Here is a 22,482-nt window from a genome sequence, read left to right as displayed (position 1 = left end):
TATACTCCTTGTTATGCTTGCCTACCTCAATAAATGGCATTACAATCCACATTGCCTCAAGGCAAAAGCAAACCAAGCAAACACACCAAACACACACACCAAACAAGAATTGTCTTAAACTTAGCTCTCTTCATCATCACCCACATCCATCCAGCCACCATGTCTCTGAGAATTGGTGCCTCGGGATACCTCTAAGATATTTCCTGAACCCTCACTTGCTCTTTACCCACACTGACAAACACCCCATCGTTTTACTGGAGTTGGTATCTAAATCAAACCCAAGAAACTGACCGCCATTGCTGCTCATAAAACAATATGTATTAGAGCTATAATCACAATATAAGCTTATATTCAATAAAATTCCCAGTTAAAGGGGGAAATTATTTACTATAACACATGGCTATGTTCTAACTTTTTTGTGTATTTCTTTCAGCATGGTGACTTAAAAAAAAAACAGAATGAAAGTCGTATTAGATATCACTGTTATGTTGACACATTGATTTAATATGTGAAATCAGTTTACCATTTTTTAACCTTGGAAATATTCCAGCTTGACTAATTTGGACTTCATAACTTCTTTGAAGGACTGCATCATATGTGATGGTTTAAAGGAAATTTTTGAAATAGAACTTGACCACCATCATTAAAGTTTTCAACTGACCATGGCTGCTCAACCGTCAGTCTTCCATTCTTTTATCAAATCCATGTTTTCAAACTGAAAAACAGATTTGTGTTGCAGCCCTAAATCTGAAAGTATTGCTCTATTACTTGAATTGGTCTATTATTTGACATTTAATACAAAGTTAAAAGATACTGATGTATTTTTTTTCTATATAGAATTAAGAAGAGAGTCATTTCTCAGTAGAGATAGTGGAGTCTATGTTGTCAACAGGCGATGCTTTCAATAAATATCCAAGAAACAGCTATTTCGATATAAATGCTCCAGATGGCTTCATCCCAGCTCTCCCACCCCTCCACACTCTCCCTTGTTACTTATGCAAGTCTTTTTATATACTAATGTGCACATTTCTTCCTCCAAGGGCTGACGCTTTTTAATAAGCTTAAAGGGGTATTTTTCTAGGTTGGCTTGGGATCTAGGTAGCAACTAGTGAGAACAATACGCACTCCCAAGTCAACACCAGTATCAGGTGGCATTCACTGATATTCAAGGGGACTTTCATTTTGCAAGTAGTTGAGAAGGGAGGAATTTGGTTGAGGTCAGAGTCCAGGAAATGCAGAGTAGAGATGAATACTCTGGAAGGGGTAATGTAGTAGCTATGACTCACCCAGTCCTTGGAGCTAGGATTGGGTGTCTGGGGAACTGTCTGCAGGCTGCAATCAGACAGAACTATTTTCATGAGAGACTTTGTGAAGCTCTGGGCAAAAGAAAATCTGCTTCAGGTTCTCGGTGGCAAAGTATGACATAGAGTGAGGGCGAGAGTCATTCTCTCTTTCCTTATACAGCCTGCCATGACACAGGCTGGGAGCACAGAAGGCAGACTTTTTCACAGTGAACTCCATCGACCGTGGCGGAAGTAAAATTTGAGAGTGAATTTTTGAGACACACAGCTCCCTGTGCAAAGCAGGCAGGAGGAACGGGGGGGGGGGGGGGGGGGGCAATAGCAATAGCAATCCCTAGCCCACAGCCTGATTGGTCAGCACACACATGGGTATCAAATTTAAGGACTTGATAGCAGCTGGTTACACCAGAAGCCAGCTGTAAATCTCTAGTGCTCTGGTATCTGCCAGCTAAAGGTCAGCCTCTTTGGGGGGCTCCCAGAAATGCTCAGCAGAGATTCTGAAGTGGAAGAATTTCCAGTCCGGGTCGACAGGGCAAGAACAAAAACTTTGGGTACTTGAAAATTCATGCTTGGAACACCTGGGTGGCTCAGTGGTTGAGCATCTGCTTTCTGCTCAGGTCTTGATCCCGGGGTCCCAGGATCTACTCCTGCGGGGAGCCTGCTTCTCCCTCTGCTTATGTCTCTGCCTCTCTCTCTGTGTCTCTCATGAATAAATAAATAAATAAATAAATAAATAAATAAATAAATAAGTTTTTTTAAAAAAAAGAGAGAAAGAAAATTCATTTGCCTGTAAAACTGTTGAGGTCTGTTGTATAAAGACCCATAGGGATCAAGTTTTAAGTGCAAAGAAATATGAATTTATCTTGGGAATATCAACTGCCAACTGGTGAATGAAAGAAAGAGGAGTTTTTATTTTGTTTGTTTTTTAACCGGTAGAAATAACCCTAACCAATGTCAGGTAGGCAATAGTGTTTTGAAGTAAGACATTACCAGTAGTGTAGCTCTTAGATAACTTGAATATGTGAACCGATAGAAAGTTTAACAGTTATATGTGATGTCAGTATTACATTCCTTTATAATATAGTAGGATTTTATTGGCTGAATCTGGCAAACAGACCAGATATTCCTAATTTCAGAATCAAAATTGAAGCACTATATATATAGGACTAAGAAAAGCCCATCCTTTCACTAAAACAGTTCTTTTCCTTGAGAATTATGGTTTATTGTAGAAACGTTTAACAGTTTTATCTTAGGACGTTTAGAAGTAACAGCCCTAAAGGAATGTTTTCCTCAAAATTTTCCTAGTGTACCACTCAATATTTGTTGTTTTCCCAGTGTACAGAACTTTTTTTTTAAAAAAGATTTTATTTATTTATTGATGAGAGACACACACAGAGAGAGAGGCAGAGACACAGGCAGAGGGAGAAGCAGGCCCCATGCAGCAAGCCAGTCATGGGACTCGATCCAGGATTTCCAGGATCAGGCCCTGGGCTGAAGGCGGCGCTAAACTGCTGAGCCACCGGGGCTGCCCCAGTGTACAGAACTTATTAACAAACAATCTGCACACATGTACATTTATTTAGGCAATGATGTTACTAATCTCCTCACCAGGGCTCCACGTCTCCTGGTACCATGCTTTTAATATATATTCCAAGTTTTGTCACTCTTATCTCCTGCACCTCATCTTTCTCTAAGATAAAAAGAACTTCCATTGGTACCATTGATTCCACAGACAGATATCATGATATTGAATATACTCACAGAATTGTCCATCACTGAGAATTTTGGATGGCAGCGTGAGAATATTTCAGTCAGAAGAATAATGGAGAATGAAGTTTTCTTTCTGCAAACTTATTTATAAATTCTGGCCTGGACTCTATCACAAATTAACTGTGTGATGTTGAGTCTTCATGTCTCAGGGACTCAGTTTCCTGATAGAAAAATTGATCTAAATAATGTTTTGTAAGGAACAAATTATGTGAAGCACAAATCCTATGAGATGTTTCTTTTCGAAAGGGGCCTGCCATCAAATATGCCATATCGACACCCATTCCTCAAGTCTATGGACCATGATCACAAATCAACCCACTTATTTAATTATGGAATCCTTTTTCCAAGTTAATACCTATTAAAACCCAGATAAAACACTTTTAAAAATCTGGATTAAATGATCCATATGTCTGTTTCCAGCTAAGAAAATTCTTCAAGAATAGTAGCTTTAGGCCTTATGAAAATTAACTGACAAATGACAAAATTTAAAACAAAATTATAAGCAAGCTCAGACTTCAATAAAGTACATTTTATTCTTATGGGCCAATAGTAAAAGAATACACAAAATGAAGAGTCCTATAAGCATGGTGACATTAGGCTTTTATTTTTCAAAGGACTTTCTTGGTCACTGTATTATTTATACAACTAAAAATAATTTTATTTGAACAGAAATGACAGTTTTCTCTCCATGTCTAGAAAATAATGTCATTCTAGCAAATAATGCCATTCTGTTCATTTTTAGGTCTTTCTTTGACTACCGAACTTTTGGCTATTCTTTGGTAGGACGTAGCTAATGTAAGTAAATGGAAATTTCAAACTTTCAGTGACTATTGCTTCAAGACATAGCCATAAGCCTATGCTTATATATATTATAATTATATATCATTTTATATTATATTTTTATTTTATTTATATATATATAATTTTATATTACATATATAATTAATATAATATTATATATAATATATATTATATATAAATAATGTAAAAGGTATATATATAATATATATAATATATACCTTTTACATTTGTGCCAACTTCCTCAGGATGTTTGGCCAAACTATCCAGCCACTATGTGACTTTGTCCACTGAACTAGAGCAGAACACTATTGATCTTATCATCATGACTTGTAGTAATAATCTGTCCTGTCTGTCACAGCCAAACTGATTTGTGCACCTACATGGATGCGCTGGTACAATCTTCCTGGTTCCTGTCTGTTTAGTGAACTTGAGATGAAGACGTAGGTGTTAGATTGTGCCTTTAAACATAATTACTTGAAAAATGAGAAAAAGCTTATTTTACTCTAATTTCTATTTTCAATAATGTCAAGAAACTTATTTGATTGCAGTTTTGGCTGTGTAATAGTTTGTCCCTTGGAGGAGCTCTGATCCCTATGTTTAAAAAAAAAAAAAAATAGAGCAGCCCAGGTGGCTCAGTGGTTTAGCGCCTGCCTTTGGCCCAGGGCCTGATCCTGGAGACCTGGGATCGAGTCCCATGTCGGGTTCCCTGCATGGAGATTGCTTTTCCCTCTGCCTGTGTCTCTGTGTCTGTCTCTCTCTCTCTCTGTCTCTCATGAATGAATAAATAAAATCTTTAAAAAAAAAATAGAGGAAGACGGTTACAATGAACCAAACAGAGGTTTTTCTCTCTGAAGGAATAATCCTTCATTGGTCCAAATAAAGTTCATGTTAAGATAGAAATTCAATTTCTTTTTTGGTTTAGTTTTGTTTTAGAAATTAGATTTCAAACATTAGAACCATATAAAGCAAGAGCTAAAACATCATACTTGTAGCCATAGTGTTCAAGAAGAGAAATTACCCCCTCTCGTTTTCTTCATCCTGGTGGTGAGCCCAGATGTGATATTAAGAGGAAGTACTGTCTTTCTTTTATCTATTCTATTAGAATGGTTCATTTTTTTTTAATTTATTTTATGATAGTCACACACACACACACACAGAGAGAGAGAGAGAGAGAGAGAGAGGCAGAGACACAGGCAGAGGGAGAAGCAGGCTCCATGCACCGGGAGCCCGACGTGGGATTCGATCCAGAGTCTCCAGATCGCGCCCTGGGCCAAAGGCAGGCGCCAAACCGCTGCGCCACCCAGGGATCCCTATTAGAATGGTTCAAACAGCACAGTCACTGTTGGCAAAAATACCTTTGCCTCCAAAACACTTCTCTTCCTCTACAGTCTTTGGACATAGAGAGGCTTGCCTTCTGCCAGAGTGCCGCTGCCTTCCTGTCCACCCTTTTATACTGAGCTTGAGTTTGTTTCAGAAATATGGGCACATAGATGATTTATGTCTTCAGCTGGTTGAGTGCATGTTTTCATCACACTTGACTCCAGATAGTTCCAACATGCCATCAGACTGTTTTTCATATTCCAGGATGCTGACCAGAGGATATTGATTTCCTGATTATCCCAAGATTAGTGGAACCACTTGCAGCTTGAGAAACATTTGAGTTTAAAAAGGAAGAAAAAGAAAGGAAGGGAAATTAAGGAAAGGGAAGGGAAGGAGGGAGGGAGGGAGGAAGGAAGATGATTCTAAGCCAGATAGCAGAAGATGATAAAATAAAGTGTTGTAATGAGACACAATTTACATAAATTCAAATGCATCTATTTGAAGTGGAATAATTTCAATGAGTTTGGAAAAATTTATTTATCAAGTATCTATCACCATAATTGATAGAACACTTCCATCACCCCAAAAGATTCCCTCATGCCCCATTATAGTCCATTACCCCAACCTGTTGTGTCAGGTAATCATTAATCTGGTTCCTGGTGCTGTTGATTAGATTTTGCTTATTCTAGAATTACATATAAATTGAACTATACAGTATGTACTCTTATGTCTGGCTCTTTCCTTCAGTATAATGTTTTTGCAATTCAGCCACATTGTAGTTATATACCTATACTTCATTTATTTTTATTGATGAGTCGTATCCCATAGCATGGATTTGCCACAATTCATTTTTCCATTCATTCAGCTGATGGCCATTTAGGTTGTTTAAAGTTTGGGGCTACTATGAATTAAGCCACTGTGAACAGTTAAGTACAAGTCTTTGTGTGGACACATGCTTTCATTTCTCTTGGGTGAATATCTAGGAGTGAGATGGCTGGGTCACTTGACAACCAGCTTTTAAAAAGCCAGTGAATGCTCTCTCTGGATCATCTGGGTGCTTCAGTAGGTTAAGCGGTGACTCTTGATTTTGGCTTCGGTCATGATCTCAGAGTTGTGAGATTGAGCCCCATATAGGTCTTCTTGCTGGATGTGGAGGCTGTTTAAGATTCTCTCTCTCTCCCTCTCCTTCTGCTTACTCTCTCTCTCTAAAAAAAATTTAAAAGCTAGTGAATGCTCTCTTATTCATGATTTCTTCTGTTTTACATTATCTATTGAAGTTTCTCAGGTCCCCTAAAATGTATCTTTGACACCAAAAGGTATCAAAAAACATAAATAGAAAAAAAAAAGAAAAAAAGAAAAAACAAACACCTCCCCCCACACACACATACACACAACTGTCTGAAGAAAGGAGAAAGGAAACAAAGAAATTTACCCTATCAATGTCTTCTGCTCAGATTGCATCTGAGTGGACTGATCAAGAGAGAGCCCCAGAACATCCGATCTGTATAACACTATTGTAAATTATCTTTTTTAAAATTTTAGTTTCCAATTCCACATTGCTCCTGTGATTTTGCTAAACTCATTTATTGTTTCTAGTTTTTTGGTAGATTCCTTAGAATTTTCTACATAAAAACACTCGTACTATCTGCAAGTAGGGAGGTGTAACCTCTTTTTTTTTTTTTTTTACCAAATTTTATCTTTTCTTTCTTTTTCTTACCTTATTGCAAAGAATAGGGATGATGAGAATAGACATCCTTGACTTTTTCCTAATAATAAGTGGAAAGCATTCAGCCTTTCAACACTTAAGTATAATGCTCCTGTAGATATTTTTGTAGATGCCTTTTATCAGGCTGAATAATTACTTTCTGTTCCTAGTTTGCTGAGAGTAGAATTTTATTTAATGTTTCTCTGTATCCATATGATCATGTGGTCTTCCTCTTTAGATTGTTAATGTGGTGAATTGCATTGATTGATTCCCAAACATTGAAGCAATGTTGCAATCTCTGGATAAAATCTGCCTGTTTGTATATATTGTTTTTTGTGTGTGTGTTGCTAAATACAATTAGTACTTTTTTTAAAGGTGTCTGTGTCAATGTTCGTGGGAGATGCTGGTCTGTAGTTTTAATATGTTTGGTTTTATATGAGAATGCTAGTTTCACTAATCAAGCTAAGAAGTGTCATCTTCTATTTTGTGGAAGTGATTGTATACATTTGGTATTATTAATTCTTTCTTAAATGTTTGATAGAATTAATCAGTGAAGTCATCCAGGCCTGGAAATTTATTTTTAGATTTTTTTTAACTCTGAATTCAGTTTTTTACATAATTATAGGGCTATTTGGGTTGTCTGTTTCATCCTGGGTGAATTTTAGCTGTTTGTAAATTTTAAGGAATTTGTCTATTTTATAATGGGTGTAGAATATGTGCACAAAATTGTTCATTGTTTTCTCTTACAATATTTTCACCATCTGCTGTGTTTGTGGTGATATCACCTTTTGTTCCTGATGTGGGTAATTTTTGTCTCTTTCTTTCTATATCATTCTTGCTAAACTTTCAACAATTTTATTGATATTTTTAAAGATTCAGCTTTTGATTTTAATTTAGTTTCTCTATTTTTTGTTAGTTTTCAATTCTTTGTTTTCTGCTACTTATTATTTTCTTCTCCTGCTCAGTTTTCCTCATTTGATTCTTCCTTTTCTATTTTCTAAAGTGATAACTTAGGACATTTCTTTGAGACCTTCTTTCTTTTCTAATATAAGCACTTAATGCTATAAAATTCCTTCTAAGCACTATTTCAACTGCTCCTAAAAATTTTGACATGTTGTATTTGTTCACTTCAAAAGAGATTTTGATGTTTCCTGAGATTTCTTCATTGACCCAGGGCTATATTGCAAAATGTGTTGTTTAATTTGTAAGTGTTTGGAAATTTTTCCATCATCTTTCTGCTACCAGTTTCTAATTTAATTCCAATATGTCTAAGGATATACTTTGTAAAATTTTGATTCTCTCCAATTTAGTCCTCTTCTTCAATTTTTGACTTGTGTTGTAATCAACAATTTCCATTCCAGTGAAATAAATATTCTAAATGTGAATATATGTACTGGAATAGATTAAAATCAGGTTACTATGATGCCTAAGCACCATGGGTGTAGATGCTTTCCCAGCATATGTTTGTAATAAAAGTAAACTTGTTTTTTATATTTATCTTCAATTGAAAAATTTGAAAGAGACATTTTGTTTATTTATTTATTTATTTATTTATTATTCATTTATTTATTGAGAGAGCACATCTGAGGAGGGGTGGGGCAAAGGGAGAGGAAGAGAGAGAATTCCAAGTAGGTTTCCACATCAGGCATGGAGTTCTATGTGGAGCTCAGTCTCTACACCCTGAGATCAAGACCTGAGCTGAAACCAAGAGTCAGACACTTAACTGACTGAGCCACCCTGGCACCCCTAAAAGAATAATTTTAAATATTGGAAACCAATATTGTTTAGACAGTCACATGGATGATATACTTTGGTTTGTGCATAGAATTCTCATTCCACCTCATCTTTCCCCTAACCATTTTAGCCAGTAGGAAAGCGAGTTTCATGATCGGATAAGATTTTTCAAAGAATTAAGCAAGCATAAAACATTCTTAGGAATAAAATTTTGAAGTGAGCGTCCTGGGAGAGATTTCCCTCTATATTATGGTAGTATTTTCCTCATTGCAGGCTTTCCTCCTCATGATTTATTTGTCATCAGTTACAAGATGTCCTAGTATATTCACCACACTGTTCCCAAACCCCATGGAGTTGTGGAGGTGGCAATAGAATGGAATAAAATGTTACAACGATATGCATGGGTGGGGCTTAAATCTACAAATTAGTAGCATCTAGTATAGAGTTGTTAAAAGTGAAAATAATTATCTTTATCCAATTTGCCATCCCTGTTAGCAGAATCTTACTTTAGGGACTGGGGCATTTCAATCTATAGCTCTTAATTTTTTTTTTTTTATAGCTCTTAAATTTCAATATGAATGCATCTCCTGCCATTTTGTTGATGTAAGAGTCTCCTTCAGAGATTTAGGAATTTGCATTTCTAAAAAGCACCAACAGAATTCCTCCATGGACCACTCTGTGAAAGCCATGGCCTTAATCAATATGTGGGTTATTAATGCTCCCAGGTAAGCAGTTATCTGGAATTTGTTCCATTAGCCTGTTATACCCCCATCACATTTCTAGTAGTCCTGGGGTCTTCTGCTGTATTGGCATTTTTGCCAATAAAGCTATATTAAGAATAACTACCACAGTGATGGAGATTTAACAAACCCAAAGCCAATGTGGCACCAATGAGAGAGGTGAGAATCAGTGGATAAATACTTCAGTCTTTCCACCCATAGGAGGGTGATCCTGAGCTTCATTCCACCTGATTCTTCTGAGTCTATAATACATTACTGTCACCCAAATCCATGTCTTAGGGTTTGCTTTCATGGGGATCCAAAACAAAATAGGAAGTATTCAATAAATATTTGTCGGGTAACTTTTTTAATGTAGTCTAAAAAGAAAACACAACAAATAGAACATCAAATAGAGAGAATGCACTGAGACACTGAAAATTTCTGGGCAAACATCCTCTACATCATTTCTTCCCCTCTCTCACAACCTCTGATATTCAGATTCCTTTTTCTGGGTCGATAAGCAAGACTGTCAATTTTGAACTGCGAAGCCACCTGTTAGAAAAAGGAATAAGAGTTTCTTCCAGGTTTCCTTCAGTAACAGTTCCTGTGACTTCTCTCATCAGAGAATTTGTCTTTAAATATATGGGCTTTTTAATGAATTTTCTTTTGTTCTGACCTCATTCTAGACAGGATTCATGGTCATAATTCTTTGAATTCTTTGAATAAGATTGTCCATTTGTTTTCTCTTCCTCCTGATTGAATAACTATTTTTTTCATGGGTTTCCTTTTATTCAACTAGTAAGATTTAGGCTTCAATTAGCCATTATCACAGTAATGTATAATAAACCACTCAAAAGCTCAGTGGCATTTAACAATAAATATTTATTCTTATGGTCATGAGTCTGCTGTTTCACTGTAAAATCAGCTAATCTGGGGTGGGCTCAGCTGGGCTCTGCTTCGGTCTGAGTGTTTGGCTGAGCTTGGTTCCTCACTGTGAGTTGGACTCAGATCTGATCCATGTGTATTTTTCCTGGGCTTTCAGCTGAAGAGGAAGTAGTTACTCAAGACTTTTAAAGCTTCTGCTTGCCTCAAGACAACTAACATTTCATTGACCAAAGCAGATCCATGGCCAACTCCAAAATCAAGGGGCGAGAGAATGTACTTGGCCATAGCAAGGGCGTGGATGTAAATTTTACCCCATGAGAGCCAGGAATTGTAACTAATAACTCAACCTCCCACAGAGTCCTGGCTGATTGAGATGATGATCTTGTTTGGTGGTTCTCAAATTATGATCTGGAAACCTACAGGAGTTCCTGAGATCTTTTAAGTGGTCTGCAATGTTAACACTATGTTCATAATAATAATAATGTCACATTATCTGATTTACTTATTTTTTCTTGAGTGTGCCATGCAGTTTTCCAGAGTGTATGAGATATATAACATGGCAAGAGACTGACTGCAGAAGTAGATAATCCAGCTGTTTTCTGAGGAAAAAAAATATAAAGAGATTTGCAAAATGTAAAACAATGCTATATTTTCAATAATTATGTTTCAAATGTATGGTTATTTATTTATTTATTTATTTATTTACAAGTAGGCTCCATCTCCAGTGTGGAGTCCAGTGTTGAACTCACGACATTAAGGTCAAGACCTGAGCTGAAATCAGGAGCTGGAAACATAACCCCTGAGCTGTCCAGGTACCCCACATGGTAATTTTAAAGAAAAATAATATTATTATTTATTATTAAAGTATTATTATTTATTAATATAATATTATTAAAATAATATTATTTATGTAATGTAATGACTTTATAATTGACATTTTAATAAGTTTGTAAAGAAGTATTTTTAAAATGTGTTAGTTTTTATGCCAAATATAGTTAAGTATTAATAGATATAATCTACATAAATAAAAGCTCTTTGAGGTCTTCTATAATGTGTTTTAATTCTTTTCCTATTTTTTTATTGTAGCAAAAAACACATAACGTAAAATTTACCATCCCAACTATTCTTAAGTGTACAGTCAATAGTATATTTTCATTGTTGTGAAACAGATCTCCAGAACTCTTTTCATTCTTTCATGTTGCAAATCTCAAACTCTGTACCTATCAAACAACAACTCTCCTTTTCCTCCGCCCCCACCCCTGGTGACCACCATTTTACTTTATGTTTCTATGAATTTGACTACTTTAAGCACATCTTGTGAGTGTTTAAATACAGTATTTTTCTTTTTGTGACTGGTTCATTTCACTTAGCCTAATGTAACACATGACAGGATTTGCTTCCTTTTTAAAGGATGAATAATATTCCAGTGTGTGTGTATGTATATATACATACAAGTATATATATATATATTATATATATATATTATATATATATATGTATTATCCATTCATCTATCAATGGAAATTTGGGTTGCTTCAACCTCTTGGCTATTGCAAATAGTATTGCTGCAAAGAGAGGTGTGCAAATATCTCTTTGAGACCCTGCTTTCAATTCTTCTGGATTTATACCCAAAAGTGCAACTGCTAAACTGCATGGCAGTTCTATTTATAATTTAATAATGTATTTTTAACTAAGCTTTTTGTTTTGAGATAATCATAGATTCATATGCAGTTGTAAGATATAATACAGAGAAATCTATGCACTCTTTTTATTTTTTTCTATTTTTAAAAAGATTTTATTTATTTATTCATGAGAGACACAGAGAGAGAGAGAGAGAGAGAGAGGCAGAGACACAGGCAGAGGGAGAAGCAGGCCCCATGCAGGGAGCCTGATGTGGGACTCCATCCCAGGTCTCCAGGATCACACCCCAGGCTGCAGGCGGCACTAAACCGCTGCGCCACCAGGGTTGCTCAATCTATGCACTCTTTACCTAGTTTTTCCCAAAGGTAAAGTTATAGCACAATATCTCAGGAAGGATATTGTCTTTGAGACAAGGAAGGTACAGAACATTTCCATCAGCACAAGGAGGACTCATGATGACCTTTTATAGTTACACCTCCTTCCTTCCCACATCATTAATCTTTGTATTGACCTTTCTTTCTGTACTGAAAAATATTTTGCCACTTTCTCTTGGTCTACATGGTTTCTGATGAGAAATCTGCTGATTTTCAAAATATCTCCTGCTGTATATGAGGTGTTATGTCTGTCTTTCAGTTTCAAGATAATTTCTTTGTCTTTAGTTTTCAGAAGTCTGATCATAATGTGTCTTGGATTCTTTGAGTTTATCATATTTGGGTTTTGCTCAGCTTATTGAGTCTATAAATTTATGTCTTTTGGGAAATTTGTAGCCATTTTTGCCTTGCCTTCTTTCTCCTACCTTCAGTTTTTTATTCCAGTTATTGCACCTTTTTGTTCTAATCTTTCCATTTGACTCTTTTTATATCTTTGGTGAAACTTTCTACTTTTTTCTTCGTAATTGCTCATTAAAGCTTTTTGATGACTGCTTTAAAATCTGTGTTGGATAATTCTAATACCTCTATAGTCTTAGTGTTTGTATCTGTTGATTGTCTTTTTTACATCCTCTTTGGGATTTTTCTGGGTTTTCATATGATTGGAATTTTTTTTTTAACGGAAACTTGGATATTTTACTGAGCCTCTGGATCTTATTTGAGTCTTGGATCTTATTTAAGTCCTTATTTAAGTGTTAGCTTTTTTTTTTTTTTTTGACACTGATCTGGCAAGGGAAGAGGCAATACCTCCTTACTATTACCAGGTGAGGGTAAAAGTACTGCTCCCCCACTTGGCTTTCTGGAGGGGTTGCAATCTGGAGGGGTTCTCTTCATTCTTGCTGGGTGGGGAGGGGAGTTCTAACTCCCCACTAATACTCCAGGGATATCTGCCTGGCTGGGAGAAGTAGGAATACTCTGTTACCACTCCTCCCATAGCATCCACTGACACCATTTTTGGCATTGAGGTATGCTGTGTCACTACTGAGCAGTGATAAAAGTTTTGACCATCTACTAGACGTCCTTTGACACCACCCCACCTGGTTACAGTCTCTTGAGAGCAAAAGTCTAAGGTCTCCACTTAACTTTGCTGGCCTGGGTAGGAGTAGGGTACAGGTTTTTCCTGTGGCAGTGTAGAGCAGTTATTGTCTAAAAGTTTTCTGCTTTACTAGGCTGCCCCTTTTCTTTTCTTCTGGCTAGAGAGAACAGGTTGTCAGAACCTTCTTTTGTTTATGCCTAATGGTGTTCCTGGATTTCTGCCTTCTTTAGCTCCGTATCTGGGATATGTGAGGCAAAAAGGGAACACAAGGAATATACCACTATGTTGTTCTTTGGGTCCTGAGTTCCCTACCTGGTCTGCCTTCTCCTTGCCACCTTAGGAGTCTTTTAGTGCTTACCAGGGTTTTTATTGTACTTAGCAGGAGGAATATAGAAAAGTATGCCTAATCAATTTTCTTAGAAATAGAAGTCTTAATAATTTTTGAAGTATAAAGAATTCCTGAGACCAAAAAGTTTGGGAACTGCTGATAATATTCAAGGGTTCTCAGGTTTTGGATTTCATGGATATATAAAACAAAATAAAAGATTTTAAAAAGTAGTCTCAATAAGGTTGCTTTCTATTCATTACATCACACAAAATAGTTAAAAAAAAAACCCAAATGTTTCTCTGATAATATATCACCATCTTTTCACAAAAGAAATGTATTACCATGAAAAATTAAAAAAACAAAGATCTCAAATGTTACAGTCCTTCAAAGTCTACAAATATCACATTATAAAAAAATTTTCTCTAAATAGTCTCTTTTTCTTACCTCCACTCCCTCTGGTCTAGTGAAAACTCAACTTTACATAAGTACCAATAGACAGAGAGGCATGTGGGAGCTCCTACTCTAGTTTACCTCTCTGGCAGTGGTGAATTTAAAGTCAAACTACCTGGCCCATCGTTAGGAAAATATAAAATTGTGTTTAATGAAATTCGCTTCAGATTCATTTTATGGGTTTTCAGAGACAAGTATCTTTTTACACTTGAGCTATAAAATCAAGTTGCTTGTTTTATGTAGGACATTGCACTACACATCCCCAGGTTCTGGGATAACTGTCCAATATGATGTTGCAACAAGGTCCATAAGAAGGACATAAGGGCAGAAGCTTCTTGCTATTTTTGGATAGATATTTATTATAAGTCTTTCTTATGTCTTTCCTCATGTTTTTACCTAGAGTCTGTTATAATAGGTGTATTTTTAATACCAAATAGATAAATAAATAAAATATTGGGCCCAATCCACATAGAGTTAGGCTCTGCAGCTGTTCTCCTCTAGACACACTGGTAGCATTACTCAGTCTCTGCAGAATGATGAGGACAGGGCCCTTTGCTCTTCCTAATGGTCAGTAGAATGTTTCTCCAGGACATGGTACCCAATTACTGTATCTACAGAAATAGGCTTTCTGAAATGGTTGAGTTTCTCTATGTAAGAAGGAATCATTTAAGTTCCTGTGGCTTTGGTTTACTTCAACAGAATTCTCTCCAGACTGAATCATTCCCCAAAGGGCCATCAAGCCAAGTGCCAATTTAATCTCAAATCCTCAAAGGAAAAGCTTACAGTTGTCAGTGGTGTGTCCTTCTCTAGATGGAAATAAGACAGATCTAGCTTTCTGTTGGGGCAGGAAAGCATTGATTGCAGGAGAGAGCAAATGCTCTCACAGTCTAATCAATCTCACAGAGCAGATGGATGTGGCAATTAGTGCAAAAACAATTTTGCCAAGAATATTAACACTTCTTGAGTTTATCAAAAAAGGGTGAAGTTTCTAGTCAATAATTTTCTAAATTTATAAAAGAGTTACTGGTGAGCAACAGGGTGTGGGATGTCTAGTCTTGTGCTCTTGTGTAGGCCAATGAGGTAACTAGTAGAAACAAAATAACTAGGTTCTTTGTACACATCAAGAAAGATCCTGGAGTTGAGAACAAATGAGTTTCTTAATATATGCTCTAACTCTTCTAAAAAATACTGAAATGATTATTTTGTTTTGACACAAGTTATTCAGAAAATTGCTTTAATTCTTTACCTTTGCAAACTTTGGTACAGTTTAGTGATCTACAACAGAGGTTGACAAACATTTTCTACAAGGGGCCATATGGTCTTTTTCACAGTCACTCTAATTCTACTGTTGTAGCATAAAAGCAGCCACAGAGAATATAAATAAATGGACATGGCTGTGGTCCAATAAAACTTTATTTATAAAACAAGTGGCAAGACAAATTTGGGCGATGGGCCATAGATTGCAGAAGTCTGATCTAGGGCTTTGGTATGGCCATTAGATCCCCTCTAATATTATAGAATATTTTTCCTTTCCAAAATTAGGGCACTTATTAGAAGCACCGAACTTAAAAAAGGCAGTGTTTCTAGAATGATTGAAAGAAGTCACGGGACACCTGGGTTGCTCAGCGGTTGAGCGTCTGCCTTCGGCTCAGGGTGTGATCCTGGAGTTCCAGGATTGAGTTCCACATTGGCTCCCTGCATGGAGCCTGCTTCTCTCTCTGCCTGTGTCTCTGCCTCTCTCATGAATAAATTAATAAAATTAAAAATTAAAAAAAAAAAGAAGTCAGTTCTTGGGGCACCTGGGTGGCTCAGTCAGTTAAGCATCTGCCTTTGGCTTGGGTCATGATCCCAGGGTCCTGGGATGGAGCTCCACATCGGGCTCCCTACTCAGTGGGGGAATCTGCTTCTCTATCTCTGTCTTCCTCTGCCTCTTCCCCCACTTGTTCTCTCAGTCTGTCTCTCAAATAAATAAACTCTTTTTAAAAAGTCAGTTCACATGTGGTTTCCAGAATTTCTTTTTTGCTCATAATGTGGAAATGTGCAGGAGGGGATGCCTGGGTGGTGCAGCAGTTAAGTGTCTGCCTTTGGCTCAGGTCGTGATCCTAGAGTCCCGGGATCAAGTCCCACATCAGGCACCTTGCATGGAGCCTGCTTCTCCCTCCTAGGCCTGCCTATGTCTCTGCCTCTCTTTCTCTGTGTCTGTCATTAATAAATAAGTAAAATCTTAAAAAAAAAGGAAATGTGCAGGAGGTATGCTTACCCTTTGAGTAATCTCACTTGCCAACCAAAGTCTTCCTATATCTTCCTCAATATCTTCGTCCTTCTCTTCCTGAGTCCTTCCTTCTTCTAGCTCTCTTCTCTTTTTCCTTTAGTTTTATGTTTTTGCACAATTGTCCCCCTACTCCCTTTCCATATTTAACTTAATTTTCATCAAGTAGGATCTTGTAGCATAGCCTATCAACCTAATCAAGAATTGAATGTTAAGGGTATGAATCTTTAGTAAGGATAAAGCGGTGAGTGCCAAGGCAAAAACTATAGCTACATTTTGAGAGATGAAAGAGTTTATTGAGAGATATATTCACTAGGACCAGTGACATAAATTCTCTGTGATTCAGTTTAATATCAATAATATAATGATAGTACTGAATCTACCTTATATGGCTGATATGCAGATTAAGTGAATTGTTTTGTAAGTGGCTTAGAATAGTGTTAGTATTTGAGTTCAAGAACAAGGCAAAGATATATTCTCTCTCCATTATTATTCAACATTGTACTGGGTGTTCTAGAAAAGAAAAAAGATATTTAGACTACAAAGAAGATATAAAACTATTTTTATGTGACATGATTATCTGTGTAGAAAATATGATGGGATTACAAAAAAGCTACTAGAACTATTAAGTGAGAATAGGCTAGGTTACAGAATAAAAGATCAATATACAAAAAAAATCAATTCTGTTTTATATTCTAGGAACAAACAATTGGAAATAAAAAATTCTAAAAATATATGCGTGGAGTAAAAAATATGAGATAATTTAGTGATAAATCTTATAAAGATATGCTAGAACCATACACTGAAAACCATAAAACATTGCTTAGACAAATGAAAGAAGACTTAAATAAATGAAGAGAAATATCATGTTCATGGATCTGAAGATTCAATATTGTTAAAAGGCCAATTCTCCCCCAAAATGATCTTTGGAATTGAAGGAATCTCAATCAAAATTGAGTAGATATTTCTTTTGTGGAAAGTGACAAGCTGAACCTAGAATTCACAGGGAGATGAAAAGATCCAGAATCACCAAAACAACTTTTAAGGATAATAAAGTTTGAAGTCCTTAGATTACTTAGATTACTTGATTTTTAGGACATCTAGAGCTAGCAATCAAGACAGCATGGTCTCAGTGGAAAGTTTAATCAAGAGCAAAAAAATAAATAAATAAAATAGAAATTCCAGAAGTAACACACACACACATATGGTCAATTGATTTTTGAAAAAAGTACAAATGCAATTAAGTGGAGAAATAATAACTTTTTAAAGAAATGGTACTGGAACAATTAGAAATGTATATGCAAAATAATTAAAAAAGAAAAGAAAAATTTTTTGACCCATACTTTGATACCTAGATGATATGTAAAAATTAATTCAAAATAGATCATGGATTTAAATATAAACCCTAAAACTATAAATCTTCTAAAATAAAAGAGAGGAGAAAATTTATGTGACTTTAGATTAGGCAAATATTACTTACATATTACACAAAAGCAAGAATTTTAAAGACAAAACCAGAATTGTTAAATTCAACTTCACCAAAAAACTTTTCTGTTCTTCAGAGAACACTGTTAAACGAATGAAAACATAAGCCATAGACTGAAATACTTGCAAATCACATATCTGACAAAGGACTTATAACCAAACTATGTATAGGACTTTCAAAACTCAATAAGAAAACAACCAATTAAAAAGATGAGTAAAAGAACAAACACTCCATAAAAGAAGAAATATGGGTAACAAATCATATGAAAAGATATTAAGTAGGGAAATGCAATTTATTACAGAAATGCAAATTAAAATTGTATCACTACACACCTATTAGAATGTTTACAATTAAAAAGTCTGACCTTATCAAGTGTTGGTGAAAATGTGAAACCATGGGAACTCCCATATACTGCTGGTAGGACTGTAAAACAAACAGTACAACCACTTTGGAAAACAGTTAGTTTCTCAAAAACTTAAATACCTACGGTATGAGAAGTTACTTCTAGGAATTTATGCAAGAGAAATGCAAGCATATGTCCATAGAAAAGCATACAGAGAAATGCTCATGGCATCTTTGTAACAGCTCCAAGCTGGAAAAAAAAACCCAAAATCCATGAATCGCTTAATCGACAAAACAAATTCCTCTATATCCACAAAAGGTAGTATTTCTCATAATAAACCAACTGAACATGGATGAATCTTCAAATAATTATGCTTAGTGAAAGAAGGCAGACAACAGTGAGCGCATTCTGAATTCTTCTATCATTTAAAATTCTAGTATATACGAACTAAGTTAGTGACAGAAAGCAGATCAGTGGTGTCATGGGGATGGTGATTAATGAGGATGGGAAGGTGGGAGGAAAGGATTATTACAACAGGGCACAAGGAAACTACTGGGATAATGGATATGTTCATTGTGCTCCCAATTGTGTGGGTGTACACACACACACACACACACACACACACACACCTATCTAGATGTGTGTGTGTGAAAACTTATCAAATTGTATACTTTTAAACATGTGCAGTTTTATTGAATGTCAATTGTACTTAATAAAGCTGTTAAAAATGTTGGTAGCCTGCTCTAATAAATTGTGTAGGATCTCATGATATGCATTTCTCTGTCAAACATACCTTTCAATTTGTGTTATTTTTCTATCCAAATTTTGGATTAATTTTGTTGTAGTTTTTCTTTTTTGCCCTATATTATTGCAGTACTTATGGAAGTCTTAGCTAATTCTTTTTGTAATAAGATGTGCTATAAAAACACACACAAATACAAAAATGTCATATTTCAACAGGACTGTGAGATACTAAAGGCTAACAAGAGGCTCTTTACACGTGTCAGTTTAAAAAGCCCCACTAAAAGGATTGTCCATGGGATATGGGTCTTGTTCCATATTTCTCCTAGATTGTCTGATCTCATTCATTTACTAGCCAAACATGCATTTCTGTGCCAGGATTTGAGGAATAGAAGTACACGATACTGAATTTACTTGTTCTCAAACAGTTGATTATAACTGTAGTTTAAGCATTATATGAAACAGTAGATACTAGATAGAAAGTTCTCTTGATGTTAGATGTGGCATCTCATCTCTATATTATTATTTTTTCTTAAATGTCTCATAGAATAATTTATTTTCAGATTCATTGTGACACATTCTGACATTTGAGTGGTTTGATTTTGTTTGATGTATTACTCTTTTTCAAAAATGGGATAAGTGCCAAATGCCTCTATGAACTTCAGTGAACATAGCACAGGATTATTAATTAAATGTAGTTCTTCACTTGAAAAATAAGTGTACTGGACCCTACCAATTGGTGTGTGAATTAATTTAATATAGTTTCAAGTATAGGAGTGATCGAGTGCAGTTAACTTTTTATTATGCTATTTCTATTTCTTGAAATGCACACCCTTGTTTAGAGATTTTCTTTTTCTCCCCAAGCTAAGATTTCTGTCCTTTTTAGTTTAGTCTTTATGGGCACGTTGCAAATATGCTACCTATTTTTCAGGTCTATTGTAGTAGAGCCAATTCTTCACTTCTCTGCTTCTCACCTGTTTCTGTCTATTTATTTGTGTATAAGATGTCAAAGGAAAATGAAAAGTAACACCTCAAAATACCACCTTGAAAAAGAAAATGCCAACAAATTCTTTTCTGCACCTGAAGCTTTTAATTCTTTAATCCACTATGGAATGTTGCTTAATTACATATTTTATTATGCATAACTGAAAATTATGTACTTTAGTTTCAACAATGATATGAAAGCACGTATTGTTTATAAATAAAGAGAGGCTGGTTTGTCTCTTTTCTTTATGTTACAAATATTTGTGGAATTCTCACAGGTTCTCCGTCTAAAATTGGCTTCTTGAAAATTCTCAGAGAGTTCTGAGAAAAATTTCTTTTCAATATTTTCTCCAGAAATCAGAAAATTCATTACTTTGCAAAAAGTAAGATAATGTTAGAATATGATTATGGGCAAAAACCACTGAACAGTTTGAATATTTTCATAAAAATTTCATCTTAATGAGTTTCGCAAAGTACTTACTAATGGGAAAATGTTACAATGGTTGAACTGGGGAGGAAACGTCAGGGGTTCGTTACATTATTCTTTTTTTTTGTATAGTTGAACATTCCTATGATAAAGTGTATGTTTTGGGACGCCTGGGAGTGGCCCAACAGTTGAGCGTCTGCCTTTGGCTCAGGGTGTGATCACGGAGTCCCAGGACGGAGCCCCGCATCGGGCTCCCTGCATGGAGCCTGTTTCTCCCTCCGCCTGTGTCTCTGCCTCTCTCTCTGTGTATCTCATGAATAAATAAATAAAATCTTAAAAAAAAAAAATAAAGTGTATCTTTTTTTTTAGAAAAAAATATTTTGGTTATATGGCTCTTATACCTGGAAGGCAAACTTTGGGGGTTAATATTTCATACACTTGATTTCAATTAGTGACAGAATTTTTCATATTAGTAAAATACCCGGTACATTAGATTTCTGAAAATTTTGAATTGCAATGAACGTTTCTACATTTTCTGCATTTGAAAAAGCTTTTATTAAGGAGAAGTAGCAATAGGAATGCATAGGTAGAAGGCTTGGGTTTGAAATGCATGAGGCCACTTAAGTGCTGCACAGATCAGTTACCCTTTTTGAGTTTCCCCTCCTGGGTGTTTGAAGAGGGAGTTTCAGAGCCTGCTGTCAGAGCCTCGGAGTGGAATGGAGACACGTTTGCAGCACTACCTTATATAACGAAGCATTCTACAAATGTTGTTGCTGTTCTCATTTTCAGCATATCTGAGTGTGCTGCTAGTAAGGGGGCCTCAGAAGGGAAGAAGCCTTTGAAAGAGATATGGGAAAATCTGGAAATTAGAACGGGAAACATTAAGATGCTATCGAACAGGTTCATGCTCTGAACTAAATGCTCATTTTGCATCGCTCTGCCACAGACTTGATGAATTAACAGACATTACATATTTGAAAGTTCTCAACATCCTCGTTTGACAGGTACAGTCTCTTCTTTTGTGAGTGGAATATCGGAGCAGCACATGGGGCAACATTTCTTTATAGGGGTGTAAAGACATGAATTTGACTCTGTCACTGTAATGAAAATGTATTTAAATAGCACATAAAGCACATAATCAATAGCAGTAAAAAAATCAACTAATAGCACAGAAATAGTGTTCGATGTTTAATTTAGTGCAAAATAGGTCACTTTAGAGTTTGTTTACTTGGCAAGGCAACAAGTATAAGATACTGTTTTACTGCATCTTCTCATCAAACATTATCGTAGAGAAGGGGGGGGCCCACGTCTCCCACTTTTTTTTTTTTTATCACAATAGGGATATTTGCAGGTGAAAATAGCTGACAGAACGGGACTTCGTACACAACCCTGGTATAAGGCAAGAAGCCGTGATGGAATTTTAGTGGAGTTATTTGGTAAAATCAAATTTGGGAATACATGATTCATATAAGTAGGGTAATGTAAGAAAGGCTTAAAAATGTTGCTCATCTTTTAAACATTAAATCCAAACTATTTTTATTTAACATTTGGTATTGTTTAACAGGTAATAGTATTCTGGACATACACCTTTCACCACATTTTTTTTTAAATAAGGGTACTTTATATTTTATAAAAAATGTGCATGTTAATAGATTGTAATTTAACCTTTGTCAAAAGACATGCAAGTATTTAGTATTTACATTAAAAGGATTGCTTCCGAAGAAACACTGAATTCATAATATGAATATGCCCCCTTTAAAAGTCAAAAATACTCATTTGTAAGATAAACTATAGTACCAGTATCTTTTGATATTTTTTAAATGTGATTAATATTTTTGGACCTTCATTGGTTTCCACACTATCATGCAAATTTTTGGCTTGCATCAGCAAGGTAGTTCTATTTTTTTATTGGCTATAGAAATAGGGTATACACATTTTAATTGCTCTTTTTGAAAATATCACCAGGCAGTTCAGAATACCTCATTTATTGATAATATTGTGACAATCAAGGACCTTAATATTAGCTGATGATAACAATAGGGAATAGGGCAGAATTTAATAATGAAATGTATGGGATTGTCATTTTTACTCAATGCTGAACCATTTGAAAATGC

The sequence above is a fragment of the Nyctereutes procyonoides genome, unplaced genomic scaffold, assembly GCF_905146905.1.
Source record: "Nyctereutes procyonoides isolate TBG_1078 unplaced genomic scaffold, NYPRO_anot_genome, whole genome shotgun sequence".
In the NCBI taxonomy this organism is placed as follows: domain Eukaryota; kingdom Metazoa; phylum Chordata; class Mammalia; order Carnivora; family Canidae; genus Nyctereutes; species Nyctereutes procyonoides.
Note: the sequence above shows the minus strand (reverse complement) of the source record.